General features: G+C 42.2%; 1 pseudogene across 1 annotated transcript in view; it reads left to right on the forward strand.

The window, feature by feature from the left end:
- Positions 1 to 522: 522 nt before the first annotated feature.
- Positions 523 to 20,591, forward strand: part of LOC310824131 (cytochrome P450 3A27-like) — a 128,326-nt pseudogene continuing 108,257 nt past the window's right edge. Inside the window, exon 1 of the transcript in view lies at positions 523 to 549. The product of the transcript in view is annotated as a cytochrome P450 3A27-like (transcript). The remainder of the gene's footprint in view (positions 550 to 20,591) is intronic.

The following is a 20,591-nucleotide window of genomic DNA, read 5'->3' on the forward strand; positions in this document are numbered from 1 at the left end:
TTCGAAGGATGAGGAAAGAGTGGACATGAGGGTGGAGGAGGCTGCATCAGTGGATAGAAGGATTCAACAGAGGGTAGGGAAGATAAGACAGAGGAAGAGAGAGCGGTGAGTGAGAGGGTACGCAGGTTGCGACGAGAGGATACAGTGTGGGTAGAAACTGACTGAGAGGAGGAGGATTTGAGAGGAACGGAGAAGGATACAAAATGATGATCAGAAACCAAAAGGGGGGTAACAGTAAGGTTGGAGGTATGGGAGGATCTGGTGAAGACAAGGTCAAGCTGACTGCCTGCCTTATGAGTCGGAGGACAGTGGGACAGGGCGAAGAAGAGTAAGGTCAAGTACTCCAGACGAGTGAAGCTTCTCTGACTGGATGTTGAAGTCACCCAGTAGTGTGAGCGGTGTGCCGTCCTCAGGGAAGAAGCCGAGAAGGACATCCATCTCATCTAAGAAGTGGCCAAGCTGACCTGGTGGACGATAAATAACGACAATGTGAAGTTTGACAGGGGAGGTGACAGAAACAGCATGGAATACAAAGGTGGATATGTACAGGTGTGACAGGGGAAGGACATTATGTGACCACTTTGGTGAGATGAGGAGTCCTGTTCCTCCCCCTCAACCAGAGAGTCGAGGGGAATGAGAAAACAAGGAGGCATCAGACAGGGCTGCAGGTTTCCTGTTGTTTTTATTCAAGAGTTCTGACAGTTCCATAGCAGTTGTAGAAACAATGGTGGCTCTCAGAATGTTGGCCGAAATCAACATTTCATCATGTTAACTGGATGAGAGTTTTTGGAGTTACAAAAAGCTTAATAGTTCAAAAAGTTTAATAGGTATCAGAAAGCTTTTATCAGGGTTGATGAATATGTTTTCGGTAGTTGAAAGAAAGTGAGATAGGTTGGTTGGTTGATTGGAAGGATGAATAGATAGATGAAAGAGAATGAATAGATGAGAGAGAGTATAGGTAAATCTAACAATTAAGAGGGTAATCAGTATGGGGTATACTCAGTGAAGCAGTAGTGACCAGTGAAAGGAAGAAAGGATGATGCCAGGTAGTTGAAAGCTTAGATAGATATAAGGTTGGAAAGACAGATAGCAGTTTAAAAGGTCATAGAGTCACAGATAGACAGGATGAGCCTGGGGTATTTCAGCGGAGTGGGTAGAGGGTTAGTTGGTTGGTTAAATAGTGGTTTTAGTGGGGTAGAACTGGTAGCCAAGGGAGTGCATTGTTGCGTAATCATTCTAAGAATGTGTTTTGCATAACAGTTGCAGTAACAATGGGGATCTCAGAATGTTCGCCTACATCAACACCATGATGTACGTTAAAAAACCACCATGTTAAAAAAATAAGACTTTTTGAGTTACAAAGAGCTGAATAAATATAATGAGTTTAAAATATATTAATCAAGTTAGACCTCTCTGCACGTTTTAAAGTTTGATTAGTGTAAACAGCCTAAAAGCTGGAAGAGGAGTAGCATACCAAAAAATCGGAAGAATTGGAATAATAATGATAAGAAAAAGAAGTATGAGCAATAACAATTAGACTCTCTCTGAACGACAGTTAGAGAACCACTCAATATTTGTTGTGAAACAACACACCACAAACCCAAAATGTAGGTGACTAGCAAGCTAGCTAGTTCAAGCTAAAGCTAACAATGCTACCATTGCTACCAACTGACAAAGTGTCATGCCATTACCCAGATACATTTGTTGACTGTGTCTACTACTGTAAAATGTAATTAAACGTCACATACCCGCTTCGCTGTCCTCACAACTGGAGCCCTGCAAAAAAAGAAAACAAGAACAACAACCTGTCATAGAAACGGCTGCCCCCAGTCCACGCACAGCCAATCCTGAAAAACACGAAGGCATTTTTCAGTCCTTCTTTGCTAATGCTAATGGCTGAGTAATGCTCGCTGTCAGAAAACCAGCTGGGTCTCAATGTAAACATCAATATCAAGTGTATTGCTGTGTAGCGCTGGATGAAACATTCCATAGAATGCTGTTCAAGTCTTTATGATACATGTCATCTATGATTATTATGAATTGTTTTCAAAATTGTGTGTTGCTATGTAACCTTTCAATATAGAACATTAGCAACATTCTATGGAATGTTCAATCCGCTCCAGATAACAACAAACTTCAGTTGATGTTTACATCGACACAAACCAGCTGATTTTCGGAGCAAAACGGGCTGAAAAATGCCTCAGTGTTTTTCAGGTTTTGACTGCGGCCTGCCGTTTTTACTTCCGTGTTTTCTTTTTTGCTGGGTCCGCGATCGTGAAGAGGGAAGCGACGGCAGCGACTTCGGAGAGGGTATGTGACGATAGTTGGACCATATCTGAACGATAGTTAGACAACCACTCGATACGTGTTGCTAAAACAACACGGCACAAGTCGAACATGCATGTTGGTGACGAGCAAGCGAGCTAGTTCAAGCTAAAGCTAACAATGCTACCACCGTTGCTACTGACGGACTAACAGTCATGCCATTACACAGATGCATTTGTTTACCACGTGTCTACTGTAAAATGTAATTAAACGTGACATACCTGCTTCGAAGTCGCTGTACTCTCAAAAAGAAAACAGGAACAACAACCTGTCGTAGAAATGGCAGTCCGCTATCCATGCACTCCCGCAGCCAAACCTGCGTTTCTCAGTACCTTTCGTTGCTAATGCTAGTGGCGTAGTAATGCTAGCGCTCAGAAGACTAGCTGGGTCTCGTCAATGTCAACATCATCAGAGGTGTGTTGCTGCGTAGCGCTGGATCAAACATAGAAGGCTGCTCATGTTCTATTTCTAGAGGTCACATGGTAACGCATTTTTGAAAAGTGTTGATGATACATGTCATGCATCATTATTACTCATTATTTTCAAAACGGTGTGTTGCTATGCAACCTTTCAATATAGAACATTAGCAACATTCTATGGAATGTTCAGTCCGCTCCAGATAACAACAGACTTCAGTTGATGTTCACATCGACACAAACCTGCTGATTTTCTGAGCAAAACGGACTGAAAAATGCCTCGGTGATATTCAGGATTGGCTGCGCGAGTGCGTGGACTGCGGTCTGCCGTCTCTACGACGGGTTGTTCGTGTTTTCTTTTTTGCAAGGTTCGCGATCGTGAAGAGGAAAGCGACAGCGACTTTGAAGAGGGTATGTGACATTTAATTACATTTTACAGGAGACACATATCTCACAAATTGTGTGTGCAATGATTATTTTGCCAGTTAGAAGCAATGATAGCATTGTTAGCTGCTAGGTGGCTAAGTAACCCGTTGACAGTGTCTAAGGGCGTTGCTAAGAGTTACCTTTAGCTTGAACTAGCTAGCTTGCTAGCCACCTCCATGCATTTTAGCTAAAGAGATGTGTGTATGTGTGTGTGTTGTGAGTAGCAGACAGACATCTCTGTGGTGAATACCGTCCTGCGTATGGGACCGGATGGGCAGCTGTCCTCCACTGCGTGGTCGGGGGCTGACTCTTTCTCCACACCCGCTCAGCAGCAGTACACTGATCCTGAGCCACAGGGCCAGAACTGCTATGAGGTCAAACTTAACACTTAAGCCTTTACCATATTATCAAGCCTTTACCATATTATCACTTAGTAACTCCACCGGTTTACATGCGTCATTCTCTCCCATAGCCTCTATTTGACCACCAAGAGGACTGAGGACATTGCCCTGAGGGTCACCACCCTACGCCAGGCCTTCACAGTGAGTCAACCACCCTTTCTCTGTGCTTTCTCTCTTCTGTCTTCTGTCAGATGGTGTCTCACTATTTTTTTCCCCCTTTACCAGACCCTGCGCAGTTCCACCCAGAGCAAGAACCAGCTGTACGTGGCTGGGAAGGTCCTGCTGGGAGCACTGGTTCAGGCCAATCACAAGGTAAGACATTGGCTTCCTCCAACAGAGTGAATTATCAAGAGAAAATGTAACAACCGTTTACTGACATTGTCTCTCTTGTTCTGTATAGGACGAGGCACAGTTCATCCGTGCCTATGATGACCTTGTTGGGTACCTGAGTGATCCCTCCAAACAGGGTGACATTGAGATGGAGCTGGCAGAACATCAGGTTAGTTCATTCACTTCAGTAGTCTCACATTGATTACCTGTGCCTGTATTGGGTCCTTCTTTTTAATATCATTGCTATTTTGTTGTAAATGTTTTTGTCTTTTGTTAGATTAGCCATGTCAACCTCATAGACATCCTCTATGAGCTGGTTCTGTTTGGGGTGATGGTGGGGAGGCCCCTGGTGGTGGTGAGTACTGTTCTTATACTGAAGACTGTTACAGGGTGACTTTGTTGACAAGTTCATATGACTCTCTGCTCTCTCCTCCTATGTTTGCTGTTAGCAACCTGGTGGTTTTGTGGAGCGTCTGTACTCTCTCCTACACTCCTGCCTGCCTGCCAGCAACATGAAACCAGAGGCTGAGAGATGCCTGCTGCACCTGAAGGTACAGACAAGTTCTGATGTTGTTACTGTTCCTTCTCTCTAGTATTTAGCATCCAATCTATTGTTCAGTTTAAATGAGTACTGTGAACTAGCAGTAACTCAGAGCCTTACCTCAGGGCGGGCTGATGATGCTTCTGGACGACATGTTTGGTCAGGAGGTTCCCTGGTACTTCAACACGGAGTCTCTGGTCGTTGGAGTCTCGAGCCTCCTGGAGCACCACCTTCAGCTTCTCATGGCGTCCTTCTGAGGGGGCACGCACACACACACACACACACACACACACACACACACGCTATTAAGTAATCGGAATAAGTCATTTTAAATGATTGGAAGTAATTTTATTCTTACCACTAAAGTTGCACTCCCCCTCCCCCTCTCTTTCTCTTTTTTTCTGTCTTTCTTTTTTTAGGAATTCCACAGGGTCAAACTCCATCAGTAACCGCAAAGGATACTTCAGTGAAATCCAATAAGTATTCTAGTTAAAGTTTAAATAATAACCTCACATGCCTTCTTGTTATGTCCCCCCCTCTCTCCCTTTCCCCTCTCTCTCTCTGATATGCAGGGCCACCGGAGTCTCATTGTCTTTACTTACAGACACTTATTACATATATTTGCAAATAAATGAGTGATAGAGTATCTCAAATTGATTTAATGTCTCTGTGTTTTCTTTTCTTTTGGTGACACTTAACACTAAGGTTTCCTTTTATAATGGGTTTATAATTCAGTTTGCACATTATAAGCATGTGTTGCATTTATAGCATTAGTAACAGTGCAGCCACATATTTTCAAATTATTTGAATTGTCACTATCTATGAATGAATCATTAAAGAGAAGCTACGGGATATGGCAATAACTATTTCTGTATTATTTAACCTCTTATTTTGTGTCTGAATTATCAATGCATAGTTTGTACAAATATAATCAATTGAATCACTGTTTTATCTCATTCAGCCACAGACTCCCTAGTTTATCATCGCCAACTTTAGAAGCAGCATTACTGTTAAGTGTGTCGATGTCATTGGTCTACGTGGAATCCACACACATACGCACCACACTGAGGGCATGTAACAGGGACCCGTTTCCAACTCATTAGCGCTACGTTGAGAACTGTAGGCTGAGATTATAGAAATTATCTCGTAGAATCACTTTAATAGTCAAGAAACTACTCAGAAATCATACCACAATTAAACTTGAAAAAGTTCCAGAAGAAACATTGTTTCTCTTTAACAGAGCAATATCCAAGACTGCGTAAAGAGGGAGAAAAATGTCTTTCTTAAAGATCAGATTTTAGTAAATAGATATTATTGCACAAAATTGGGCTATAAGAATCTCAAAGACAGAATCAAACATTTCACTCTCTATAGTAGTGATTTTGGTGTCTAGTGTCAGAGGAACATATTTCATCCCCACATTAAGTAAACACAAATAAACTAATTCATATGTAATGTCCTCCAACTTTCCATCAAGAATAAAGACACACTGTGTACTGTGTACCAGTATAGTAACACTACTACTAGAATATATAGACTTGCAATGGAATTTGGCCTTGGAGGGCTACAGGTCCTAGGCCCCCCATTCCCCAGCATCTGATTTCATGTCTCTGCATTGTGTACTGGTTATGGCATGGTACCACTAGGTGAAAGGTCGAGAGGCACATAGAATATTGTACAATTCCAACAGTCCCCTCTTTGATTATTTTAAACAAAGTATAATAATCAAGAATTACCAAAATGAATAATAAAAACATGAAAAAATATAAAAGTAACAACAGGAAATATAAAAGAACCACTTTCCTCATCTTACTAGTGAGTGAGATCTGCTTGTCCTATTTCACACATACAATACGTTGAGTTGACACCATGAGCATGCATGATGTACAGGACTGAGTGAGCGCTGCAAAACATGTTTGTCTACTGATGCTGTATCTTGAACCGTCATCTGCGTTTAACTCACTCACCGCCAAAGAATTCCGGTACACTCACCACCTGGAGTGCCAAGTGTTTTATGTGGTATAGGGAAGCCAATAGGGAAAGCCCTTATTAATACATTGGAAACACAAAGTTGTAATAATGCCAATACATTAGTGACATATTTTTGAAAAGTGTTGAAAATACATGTCATGCATCATTATTACAAAATTAGTGCTACTGACAATTGTCGTTGCTAGGATTGCGTCTTTCTTGTGCCATTTCCCCAGCAACGTGTGTGTAAGACTAGAGTGGTAGGTTAGAACAGAGCCAAATGAGGTGTAATTAAGCCATTACAACAACAACAATCAAATGACCACACACACCTGACATCACTGTCCTGCCCTCCCATCAGGCAGAATATCTAGCATGTGTGTGTGAGTGTTGTACATAGTCAGAAGGTAGTCCTAGATGATGTACCAGGAAGAACGAAACCCAGATAACAATTCCCAAACCTATCACTAGGTAACATAGAGTAGGCCATTAGAACACAAATCCAATAAGTGTTGTTCAATATGCTTAAGCTGGGTAGTTGAGACCTAGTGACTTTGGAGTCTGCTATTGATGTCTGTCAACATGAAATCTGTCAAGAAATCTGCCTTATTTCACTCTATGGGAAATCCCATAGGAATGACTTTCGTCCAGTGGAGAGATAGAAATAGAAATTTAGTAAAGTGTCTTATTGGTCAATAATGGTCTGTAATGAGAGTTGGTGTCATTACAGATTCACACAAAACAAACTCAAGCAGTAGTCAGTCACCATTTCAAGTTATATTTAATAGTCTAAGACAGTTCAGATTAAAATACATGTTCATCTGGGTTTAAAGGTGAGAGCATAAAACCTCTTCTGATAGAGAGGGACTTCAGAAATGTAATTGGATATAGGGCCATCGCAGATTTTGTCCACAGCCACTCCCATGGCAGTCATAAAAAAACAATTCAAAAAAACATTGCTAATGCTTATATGTGAAACACCAAATTTCCTGATTCATGGCTCATTCTGAGAATTGGAATCATATACCAGCTATATACTAACTATGTATAACTTTGGTTTGTGGTCTCACTGAGGTCCAGCTCTCCACCCAGGGCACTGCAGAGGGACACAGCACGCCTCACCGCCCCCCTCTCACCTCTCACAGGGACCAGGTACAGGAGCTGCAGGAGGAGGGCTTTGCTGGAGCTGAGGGGAGACAGAGGAGGGAGCATACATTGTACAATGAGAAATCCTCCTCATCAGAGATCAGTGTGTCTGTCCTTACGCCAGACGGACTGTGTCTAAGTGGAATAGCTGGTCTCGTCTGGCCTCCTCCACCTCACAGTCTTAGTTAAAGCTAAAGCTAACAATGCTACCACCGTTGCTACTGACGGACTAACAGTCATGCCATTACACAGATGCATTTGTTTACTATGTGTCTACTGTAAAATGTAATTAAACGTGACATACCTACCACCGAGGCATTTCTCAGTACCTTTCGTTGCTAATGCTCATGGCTTAGTTATGCTAGCTCTAAGAAAACCAGCGGGGTCTCGTCAATGTAAACATCAACAGAAGTGTGTTCCTGCGTAGCGCTGGATCAACCATTCCATAGAATGCTGCTCATGTTCTATTTCTAGAGGTCACATGGTAACGCATTTTTGAAAAGTCTTTATGATGCATGTCATCTATGATTATTATGAATTATTTTCAAAACTGTGTGTTGCTATGCAACCTCTCAATATAGAACATTAGCAACATTCTATGGAATGTTCAATCCGCTCCAGATAACAACAAACTTGAGTTGATGTTTACATCGACACAAACCAGCTGATTTTCGGAGCAAAACGGGCTGAAAAATGCCTCAGTGTTTTTCAGGTTTTGACTGCGGCCTGCCGTTTTTACTTCCGTGTTTTCTTTTTTGCTGGGTCCGCGATCGTGAAGAGGGAAGCGACGGCAGCGACTTCGGAGAGGGTATGTGACGATAGTTGGACCATATCTGAACGATAGTTAGACAACCACTCGATACGTGTTGCTAAAACAACACGGCACAAGTCGAACATGCATGTTGGTGACGAGCAAGCGAGCTAGTTCAAGCTAAAGCTAACAATGCTACCACCGTTGCTACTGACGGACTAACAGTCATGCCATTACACAGATGCATTTGTTTACCACGTGTCTACTGTAAAATGTAATTAAACGTGACATACCTGCTTCGAAGTCGCTGTACTCTCAAAAAGAAAACAGGAACAACAACCTGTCGTAGAAATGGCAGTCCGCTATCCATGCACTCCCGCAGCCAAACCTGCGTTTCTCAGTACCTTTCGTTGCTAATGCTAGTGGCGTAGTAATGCTAGCGCTCAGAAGACTAGCTGGGTCTCGTCAATGTCAACATCATCAGAGGTGTGTTGCTGCGTAGCGCTGGATCAAACATAGAAGGCTGCTCATGTTCTATTTCTAGAGGTCACATGGTAACGCATTTTTGAAAAGTGTTGATGATACATGTCATGCATCATTATTACTCATTATTTTCAAAACGGTGTGTTGCTATGCAACCTTTCAATATAGAACATTAGCAACATTCTATGGAATGTTCAGTCCGCTCCAGATAACAACAGACTTCAGTTGATGTTCACATCGACACAAACCTGCTGATTTTCTGAGCAAAACGGACTGAAAAATGCCTCGGTGATATTCAGGATTGGCTGCGCGAGTGCGTGGACTGCGGTCTGCCGTCTCTACGACGGGTTGTTCGTGTTTTCTTTTTTGCAAGGTTCGCGATCGTGAAGAGGAAAGCGACAGCGACTTTGAAGAGGGTATGTGACATTTAATTACATTTTACAGGAGACACATATCTCACAAATTGTGTGTGCAATGATTATTTTGCCAGTTAGAAGCAATGATAGCATTGTTAGCTGCTAGGTGGCTAAGTAACCCGTTGACAGTGTCTAAGGGCGTTGCTAAGAGTTACCTTTAGCTTGAACTAGCTAGCTTGCTAGCCACCTCCATGCATTTTAGCTGAAGAGATGTGTGTATGTGTGTGTGTTGTGAGTAGCAGACAGACATCTCTGTGGTGAATACCGTCCTGCGTATGGGACCGGATGGGCAGCTGTCCTCCACTGCGTGGTCGGGGGCTGACTCTTTCTCCACACCCGCTCAGCAGCAGTACACTGATCCTGAGCCACAGGGCCAGAACTGCTATGAGGTCAAACTTAACACTTAAGCCTTTACCATATTATCAAGCCTTTACCATATTATCACTTAGTAACTCCACCGGTTTACATGCGTCATTCTCTCCCATAGCCTCTATTTGACCACCAAGAGGACTGAGGACATTGCCCTGAGGGTCACCACCCTACGCCAGGCCTTCACAGTGAGTCAACCACCCTTTCTCTGTGCTTTCTCTCTTCTGTCTTCTGTCAGATGGTGTCTCACTATTTTTTCCCCCCTTTACCAGACCCTGCGCAGTTCCACCCAGAGCAAGAACCAGCTGTACGTGGCTGGGAAGGTCCTGCTGGGAGCACTGGTTCAGGCCAATCACAAGGTAAGACATTGGCTTCCTCCAACAGAGTGAATTATCAAGAGAAAATGTAACAACCGTTTACTGACATTGTCTCTCTTGTTCTGTATAGGACGAGGCACAGTTCATCCGTGCCTATGATGACCTTGTTGGGTACCTGAGTGATCCCTCCAAACAGGGTGACATTGAGATGGAGCTGGCAGAACATCAGGTTAGTTCATTCACTTCAGTAGTCTCACATTGATTACCTGTGCCTGTATTGGGTCCTTCTTTTTAATATCATTGCTATTTTGTTGTAAATGTTTTTGTCTTTTGTTAGATTAGCCATGTCAACCTCATAGACATCCTCTATGAGCTGGTTCTGTTTGGGGTGATGGTGGGGAGGCCCCTGGTGGTGGTGAGTACTGTTCTTATACTGAAGACTGTTACAGGGTGACTTTGTTGACAAGTTCATATGACTCTCTGCTCTCTCCTCCTATGTTTGCTGTTAGCAACCTGGTGGTTTTGTGGAGCGTCTGTACTCTCTCCTACACTCATGCCTGCCTGCCAGCAACATGAAACCAGAGGCTGAGAGATGCCTGCTGCACCTGAAGGTACAGACAAGTTCTGATGTTGTTACTGTTCCTTCTCTCTAGTATTTAGCATCCAATCTATTGTTCAGTTTAAATGAGTACTGTGAACTAGCAGTAACTCAGAGCCTTACCTCAGGGCGGGCTGATGATGCTTCTGGACGACATGTTTGGTCAGGAGGTTCCCTGGTACTTCAACACGGAGTCTCTGGTCGTTGGAGTCTCGAGCCTCCTGGAGCACCACCTTCAGCTTCTCATGGCGTCCTTCTGAGGGGGCACGCACACACACACACACACACACGCTATTAAGTAATCGGAATAAGTCATTTTAAATGATTGGAAGTAATTTTATTCTTACCACTAAAGTTGCACTCCCCCTCCCCCTCTCTTTCTCTTTTTTTCTGTCTTTCTTTTTTTAGGAATTCCACAGGGTCAAACTCCATCAGTAACCGCAAAGGATACTTCAGTGAAATCCAATAAGTATTCTAGTTAAAGTTTAAATAATAACCTCACATGCCTTCTTGTTATGTCCCCCCCTCTCTCCCTTTCCCCTCTCTCTCTCTGATATGCAGGGCCACCGGAGTCTCATTGTCTTTACTTACAGACACTTATTACATATATTTGCAAATAAATGAGTGATAGAGTATCTCAAATTGATTTAATGTCTCTGTGTTTTCTTTTCTTTTGGTGACACTTAACACTAAGGTTTCCTTTTATAATGGGTTTATAATTCAGTTTGCACATTATAAGCATGTGTTGCATTTATAGCATTAGTAACAGTGCAGCCACATATTTTCAAATTATTTGAATTGTCACTATCTATGAATGAATCATTAAAGAGAAGCTACGGGATATGGCAATAACTATTTCTGTATTATTTAACCTCTTATTTTGTGTCTGAATTATCAATGCATAGTTTGTACAAATATAATCAATTGAATCACTGTTTTATCTCATTCAGCCACAGACTCCCTAGTTTATCATCGCCAACTTTAGAAGCAGCATTACTGTTAAGTGTGTCGATGTCATTGGTCTACGTGGAATCCACACACATACGCACCACACTGAGGGCATGTAACAGGGACCCGTTTCCAACTCATTAGCGCTACGTTGAGAACTGTAGGCTGAGATTATAGAAATTATCTCGTAGAATCACTTTAATAGTCAAGAAACTACTCAGAAATCATACCACAATTAAACTTGAAAAAGTTCCAGAAGAAACATTGTTTCTCTTTAACAGAGCAATATCCAAGACTGCGTAAAGAGGGAGAAAAATGTCTTTCTTAAAGATCAGATTTTAGTAAATAGATATTATTGCACAAAATTGGGCTATAAGAATCTCAAAGACAGAATCAAACATTTCACTCTCTATAGTAGTGATTTTGGTGTCTAGTGTCAGAGGAACATATTTCATCCCCACATTAAGTAAACACAAATAAACTAATTCATATGTAATGTCCTCCAACTTTCCATCAAGAATAAAGACACACTGTGTACTGTGTACCAGTATAGTAACACTACTACTAGAATATATAGACTTGCAATGGAATTTGGCCTTGGAGGGCTACAGGTCCTAGGCCCCCCATTCCCCAGCATCTGATTTCATGTCTCTGCATTGTGTACTGGTTATGGCATGGTACCACTAGGTGAAAGGTCGAGAGGCACATAGAATATTGTACAATTCCAACAGTCCCCTCTTTGATTATTTTAAACAAAGTATAATAATCAAGAATTACCAAAATGAATAATAAAAACATGAAAAAATATAAAAGTAACAACAGGAAATATAAAAGAACCACTTTCCTCATCTTACTAGTGAGTGAGATCTGCTTGTCCTATTTCACACATACAATACGTTGAGTTGACACCATGAGCATGCATGATGTACAGGACTGAGTGAGCGCTGCAAAACATGTTTGTCTACTGATGCTGTATCTTGAACCGTCATCTGCGTTTAACTCACTCACCGCCAAAGAATTCCGGTACACTCACCACCTGGAGTGCCAAGTGTTTTATGTGGTATAGGGAAGCCAATAGGGAAAGCCCTTATTAATACATTGGAAACACAAAGTTGTAATAATGCCAATACATTAGTGACATATTTTTGAAAAGTGTTGAAAATACATGTCATGCATCATTATTACAAAATTAGTGCTACTGACAATTGTCGTTGCTAGGATTGCGTCTTTCTTGTGCCATTTCCCCAGCAACGTGTGTGTAAGACTAGAGTGGTAGGTTAGAACAGAGCCAAATGAGGTGTAATTAAGCCATTACAACAACAACAATCAAATGACCACACACACCTGACATCACTGTCCTGCCCTCCCATCAGGCAGAATATCTAGCATGTGTGTGTGAGTGTTGTACATAGTCAGAAGGTAGTCCTAGATGATGTACCAGGAAGAACGAAACCCAGATAACAATTCCCAAACCTATCACTAGGTAACATAGAGTAGGCCATTAGAACACAAATCCAATAAGTGTTGTTCAATATGCTTAAGCTGGGTAGTTGAGACCTAGTGACTTTGGAGTCTGCTATTGATGTCTGTCAACATGAAATCTGTCAAGAAATCTGCCTTATTTCACTCTATGGGAAATCCCATAGGAATGACTTTCGTCCAGTGGAGAGATAGAAATAGAAATTTAGTAAAGTGTCTTATTGGTCAATAATGGTCTGTAATGAGAGTTGGTGTCATTACAGATTCACACAAAACAAACTCAAGCAGTAGTCAGTCACCATTTCAAGTTATATTTAATAGTCTAAGACAGTTCAGATTAAAATACATGTTCATCTGGGTTTAAAGGTGAGAGCATAAAACCTCTTCTGATAGAGAGGGACTTCAGAAATGTAATTGGATATAGGGCCATCGCAGATTTTGTCCACAGCCACTCCCATGGCAGTCATAAAAAAACAATTCAAAAAAACATTGCTAATGCTTATATGTGAAACACCAAATTTCCTGATTCATGGCTCATTCTGAGAATTGGAATCATATACCAGCTATATACTAACTATGTATAACTTTGGTTTGTGGTCTCACTGAGGTCCAGCTCTCCACCCAGGGCACTGCAGAGGGACACAGCACGCCTCACCGCCCCCCTCTCACCTCTCACAGGGACCAGGTACAGGAGCTGCAGGAGGAGGGCTTTGCTGGAGCTGAGGGGAGACAGAGGAGGGAGCATACATTGTACAATGAGAAATCCTCCTCATCAGAGATCAGTGTGTCTGTCCTTACGCCAGACGGACTGTGTCTAAGTGGAATAGCTGGTCTCGTCTGGCCTCCTCCACCTCACAGTCTTAGTTAAAGCTAAAGCTAACAATGCTACCACCGTTGCTACTGACGGACTAACAGTCATGCCATTACACAGATGCATTTGTTTACTATGTGTCTACTGTAAAATGTAATTAAACGTGACATACCTACCACCGAGGCATTTCTCAGTACCTTTCGTTGCTAATGCTCATGGCTTAGTTATGCTAGCTCTAAGAAAACCAGCGGGGTCTCGTCAATGTAAACATCAACAGAAGTGTGTTCCTGCGTAGCGCTGGATCAACCATTCCATAGAATGCTGCTCATGTTCTATTTCTAGAGGTCACATGGTAACGCATTTTTGAAAAGTCTTTATGATGCATGTCATCTATGATTATTATGAATTATTTTCAAAACTGTGTGTTGCTATGCAACCTCTCAATATAGAACATTAGCAACATTCTATGGAATGTTCAATCCGCTCCAGATAACAACAAACTTGAGTTGATGTTTACATCGACACAAACCAGCTGATTTTCGGAGCAAAACGGGCTGAAAAATGCCTCAGTGTTTTTCAGGTTTTGACTGCGGCCTGCCGTTTTTACTTCCGTGTTTTCTTTTTTGCTGGGTCCGCGATCGTGAAGAGGGAAGCGACGGCAGCGACTTCGGAGAGGGTATGTGACGATAGTTGGACCATATCTGAACGATAGTTAGACAACCACTCGATACGTGTTGCTAAAACAACACGGCACAAGTCGAACATGCATGTTGGTGACGAGCAAGCGAGCTAGTTCAAGCTAAAGCTAACAATGCTACCACCGTTGCTACTGACGGACTAACAGTCATGCCATTACACAGATGCATTTGTTTACCACGTGTCTACTGTAAAATGTAATTAAACGTGACATACCTGCTTCGAAGTCGCTGTACTCTCAAAAAGAAAACAGGAACAACAACCTGTCGTAGAAATGGCAGTCCGCTATCCATGCACTCCCGCAGCCAAACCTGCGTTTCTCAGTACCTTTCGTTGCTAATGCTAGTGGCGTAGTAATGCTAGCGCTCAGAAGACTAGCTGGGTCTCGTCAATGTCAACATCATCAGAGGTGTGTTGCTGCGTAGCGCTGGATCAAACATAGAAGGCTGCTCATGTTCTATTTCTAGAGGTCACATGGTAACGCATTTTTGAAAAGTGTTGATGATACATGTCATGCATCATTATTACTCATTATTTTCAAAACGGTGTGTTGCTATGCAACCTTTCAATATAGAACATTAGCAACATTCTATGGAATGTTCAGTCCGCTCCAGATAACAACAGACTTCAGTTGATGTTCACATCGACACAAACCTGCTGATTTTCTGAGCAAAACGGACTGAAAAATGCCTCGGTGATATTCAGGATTGGCTGCGCGAGTGCGTGGACTGCGGTCTGCCGTCTCTACGACGGGTTGTTCGTGTTTTCTTTTTTGCAAGGTTCGCGATCGTGAAGAGGAAAGCGACAGCGACTTTGAAGAGGGTATGTGACATTTAATTACATTTTACAGGAGACACATATCTCACAAATTGTGTGTGCAATGATTATTTTGCCAGTTAGAAGCAATGATAGCATTGTTAGCTGCTAGGTGGCTAAGTAACCCGTTGACAGTGTCTAAGGGCGTTGCTAAGAGTTACCTTTAGCTTGAACTAGCTAGCTTGCTAGCCACCTCCATGCATTTTAGCTGAAGAGATGTGTGTATGTGTGTGTGTTGTGAGTAGCAGACAGACATCTCTGTGGTGAATACCGTCCTGCGTATGGGACCGGATGGGCAGCTGTCCTCCACTGCGTGGTCGGGGGCTGACTCTTTCTCCACACCCGCTCAGCAGCAGTACACTGATCCTGAGCCACAGGGCCAGAACTGCTATGAGGTCAAACTTAACACTTAAGCCTTTACCATATTATCAAGCCTTTACCATATTATCACTTAGTAACTCCACCGGTTTACATGCGTCATTCTCTCCCATAGCCTCTATTTGACCACCAAGAGGACTGAGGACATTGCCCTGAGGGTCACCACCCTACGCCAGGCCTTCACAGTGAGTCAACCACCCTTTCTCTGTGCTTTCTCTCTTCTGTCTTCTGTCAGATGGTGTCTCACTATTTTTTCCCCCCTTTACCAGACCCTGCGCAGTTCCACCCAGAGCAAGAACCAGCTGTACGTGGCTGGGAAGGTCCTGCTGGGAGCACTGGTTCAGGCCAATCACAAGGTAAGACATTGGCTTCCTCCAACAGAGTGAATTATCAAGAGAAAATGTAACAACCGTTTACTGACATTGTCTCTCTTGTTCTGTATAGGACGAGGCACAGTTCATCCGTGCCTATGATGACCTTGTTGGGTACCTGAGTGATCCCTCCAAACAGGGTGACATTGAGATGGAGCTGGCAGAACATCAGGTTAGTTCATTCACTTCAGTAGTCTCACATTGATTACCTGTGCCTGTATTGGGTCCTTCTTTTTAATATCATTGCTATTTTGTTGTAAATGTTTTTGTCTTTTGTTAGATTAGCCATGTCAACCTCATAGACATCCTCTATGAGCTGGTTCTGTTTGGGGTGATGGTGGGGAGGCCCCTGGTGGTGGTGAGTACTGTTCTTATACTGAAGACTGTTACAGGGTGACTTTGTTGACAAGTTCATATGACTCTCTGCTCTCTCCTCCTATGTTTGCTGTTAGCAACCTGGTGGTTTTGTGGAGCGTCTGTACTCTCTCCTACACTCATGCCTGCCTGCCAGCAACATGAAACCAGAGGCTGAGAGATGCCTGCTGCACCTGAAGGTACAGACAAGTTCTGATGTTGTTACTGTTCCTTCTCTCTAGTATTTAGCATCCAATCTATTGTTCAGTTTAAATGAGTACTGTGAACTAGCAGTAACTCAGAGCCTTACCTCAGGGCGGGCTGATGATGCTTCTGGACGACATGTTTGGTCAGGAGGTTCCCTGGTACTTCAACACGGAGTCTCTGGTCGTTGGAGTCTCGAGCCTCCTGGAGCACCACCTTCAGCTTCTCATGGCGTCCTTCTGAGGGGGCACGCACACACACACACACACACACGCTATTAAGTAATCGGAATAAGTCATTTTAAATGATTGGAAGTAATTTTATTCTTACCACTAAAGTTGCACTCCCCCTCCCCCTCTCTTTCTCTTTTTTTCTGTCTTTCTTTTTTTAGGAATTCCACAGGGTCAAACTCCATCAGTAACCGCAAAGGATACTTCAGTGAAATCCAATAAGTATTCTAGTTAAAGTTTAAATAATAACCTCACATGCCTTCTTGTTATGTCCCCCCCTCTCTCCCTTTCCCCTCTCTCTCTCTGATATGCAGGGCCACCGGAGTCTCATTGTCTTTACTTACAGACACTTATTACATATATTTGCAAATAAATGAGTGATAGAGTATCTCAAATTGATTTAATGTCTCTGTGTTTTCTTTTCTTTTGGTGACACTTAACACTAAGGTTTCCTTTTATAATGGGTTTATAATTCAGTTTGCACATTATAAGCATGTGTTGCATTTATAGCATTAGTAACAGTGCAGCCACATATTTTCAAATTATTTGAATTGTCACTATCTATGAATGAATCATTAAAGAGAAGCTACGGGATATGGCAATAACTATTTCTGTATTATTTAACCTCTTATTTTGTGTCTGAATTATCAATGCATAGTTTGTACAAATATAATCAATTGAATCACTGTTTTATCTCATTCAGCCACAGACTCCCTAGTTTATCATCGCCAACTTTAGAAGCAGCATTACTGTTAAGTGTGTCGATGTCATTGGTCTACGTGGAATCCACACACATACGCACCACACTGAGGGCATGTAACAGGGACCCGTTTCCAACTCATTAGCGCTACGTTGAGAACTGTAGGCTGAGATTATAGAAATTATCTCGTAGAATCACTTTAATAGTCAAGAAACTACTCAGAAATCATACCACAATTAAACTTGAAAAAGTTCCAGAAGAAACATTGTTTCTCTTTAACAGAGCAATATCCAAGACTGCGTAAAGAGGGAGAAAAATGTCTTTCTTAAAGATCAGATTTTAGTAAATAGATATTATTGCACAAAATTGGGCTATAAGAATCTCAAAGACAGAATCAAACATTTCACTCTCTATAGTAGTGATTTTGGTGTCTAGTGTCAGAGGAACATATTTCATCCCCACATTAAGTAAACACAAATAAACTAATTCATATGTAATGTCCTCCAACTTTCCATCAAGAATAAAGACACACTGTGTACTGTGTACCAGTATAGTAACACTACTACTAGAATATATAGACTTGCAATGGAATTTGGCCTTGGAGGGCTACAGGTCCTAGGCCCCCCATTCCCCAGCATCTGATTTCATGTCTCTGCATTGTGTACTGGTTATGGCATGGTACCACTAGGTGAAAGGTCGAGAGGCACATAGAATATTGTACAATTCCAACAGTCCCCTCTTTGATTATTTTAAACAAAGTATAATAATCAAGAATTACCAAAATGAATAATAAAAACATGAAAAAATATAAAAGTAACAACAGGAAATATAAAAGAACCACTTTCCTCATCTTACTAGTGAGTGAGATCTGCTTGTCCTATTTCACACATACAATACGTTGAGTTGACACCATGAGCATGCATGATGTACAGGACTGAGTGAGCGCTGCAAAACATGTTTGTCTACTGATGCTGTATCTTGAACCGTCATCTGCGTTTAACTCACTCACCGCCAAAGAATTCCGGTACACTCACCACCTGGAGTGCCAAGTGTTTTATGTGGTATAGGGAAGCCAATAGGGAAAGCCCTTATTAATACATTGGAAACACAAAGTTGTAATAATGCCAATACATTAGTGACATATTTTTGAAAAGTGTTGAAAATACATGTCATGCATCATTATTACAAAATTAGTGCTACTGACAATTGTCGTTGCTAGGATTGCGTCTTTCTTGTGCCATTTCCCCAGCAACGTGTGTGTAAGACTAGAGTGGTAGGTTAGAACAGAGCCAAATGAGGTGTAATTAAGCCATTACAACAACAACAATCAAATGACCACACACACCTGACATCACTGTCCTGCCCTCCCATCAGGCAGAATATCTAGCATGTGTGTGTGAGTGTTGTACATAGTCAGAAGGTAGTCCTAGATGATGTACCAGGAAGAACGAAACCCAGATAACAATTCCCAAACCTATCACTAGGTAACATAGAGTAGGCCATTAGAACACAAATCCAATAAGTGTTGTTCAATATGCTTAAGCTGGGTAGTTGAGACCTAGTGACTTTGGAGTCTGCTATTGATGTCTGTCAACATGAAATCTGTCAAGAAATCTGCCTTATTTCACTCTATGGGAAATCCCATAGGAATGACTTTCGTCCAGTGGAGAGATAGAAATAGAAATTTAGTAAAGTGTCTTATTGGTCAATAATGGTCTGTAATGAGAGTTGGTGTCATTACAGATTCACACAAAACAAACTCAAGCAGTAGTCAGTCACCATTTCAAGTTATATTTAATAGTCTAAGACAGTTCAGATTAAAATACATGTTCATCTGGGTTTAAAGGTGAGAGCATAAAACCTCTTCTGATAGAGAGGGACTTCAGAAATGTAATTGGATATAGGGCCATCGCAGATTTTGTCCACAGCCACTCCCATGGCAGTCATAAAAAAACAATTCAAAAAAACATTGCTAATGCTTATATGTGAAACACCAAATTTCCTGATTCATGGCTCATTCTGAGAATTGGAATCATATACCAGCTATATACTAACTATGTATAACTTTGGTTTGTGGTCTCACTGAGGTCCAGCTCTCCACCCAGGGCACTGCAGAGGGACACAGCACGCCTCACCGCCCCCCTCTCACCTCTCACAGGGACCAGGTACAGGAGCTGCAGGAGGAGGGCTTTGCTGGAGCTGAGGGGAGACAGAGGAGGGAGCATACATTGTACAATGAGAAATCCTCCTCATCAGAGATCAGTGTGTCTGTCCTTACGCCAGACGGACTGTGTCTAAGTGGAATAGCTGGTCTCGTCTGGCCTCCTCCACCTCACAGTCTTAGTTAAAGCTAAAGCTAACAATGCTACCACCGTTGCTACTGACGGACTAACAGTCATGCCATTACACAGATGCATTTGTTTACTATGTGTCTACTGTAAAATGTAATTAAACGTGACATACCTACCACCGAGGCATTTCTCAGTACCTTTCGTTGCTAATGCTCATGGCTTAGTTATGCTAGCTCTAAGAAAACCAGCGGGGTCTCGTCAATGTAAACATCAACAGAAGTGTGTTCCTGCGTAGCGCTGGATCAACCATTCCATAGAATGCTGCTCATGTTCTATTTCTAGAGGTCACATGGTAACGCATTTTTGAAAAGTCTTTATGATGCATGTCATCTATGATTATTATGAATTATTTTCAAAACTGTGTGTTGCTATGCAACCTCTCAATATAGAACATTAGCAACATTCTATGGAATGTTCAATCCGCTCCAGATAACAACAAACTTGAGTTGATGTTTACATCGACACAAACCAGCTGATTTTCGGAGCAAAACGGGCTGAAAAATGCCTCAGTGTTTTTCAGGTTTTGACTGCGGCCTGCCGTTTTTACTTCCGTGTTTTCTTTTTTGCTGGGTCCGCGATCGTGAAGAGGGAAGCGACGGCAGCGACTTCGGAGAGGGTATGTGACGATAGTTGGACCATATCTGAACGATAGTTAGACAACCACTCGATACGTGTTGCTAAAACAACACGGCACAAGTCGAACATGCATGTTGGTGACGAGCAAGCGAGCTAGTTCAAGCTAAAGCTAACAATGCTACCACCG

The sequence above is a fragment of the Argentina silus genome (assembly GCF_951799395.1).
Source record: "Argentina silus genome assembly, chromosome: Y".
Lineage (NCBI taxonomy): Eukaryota > Metazoa > Chordata > Actinopteri > Argentiniformes > Argentinidae > Argentina > Argentina silus.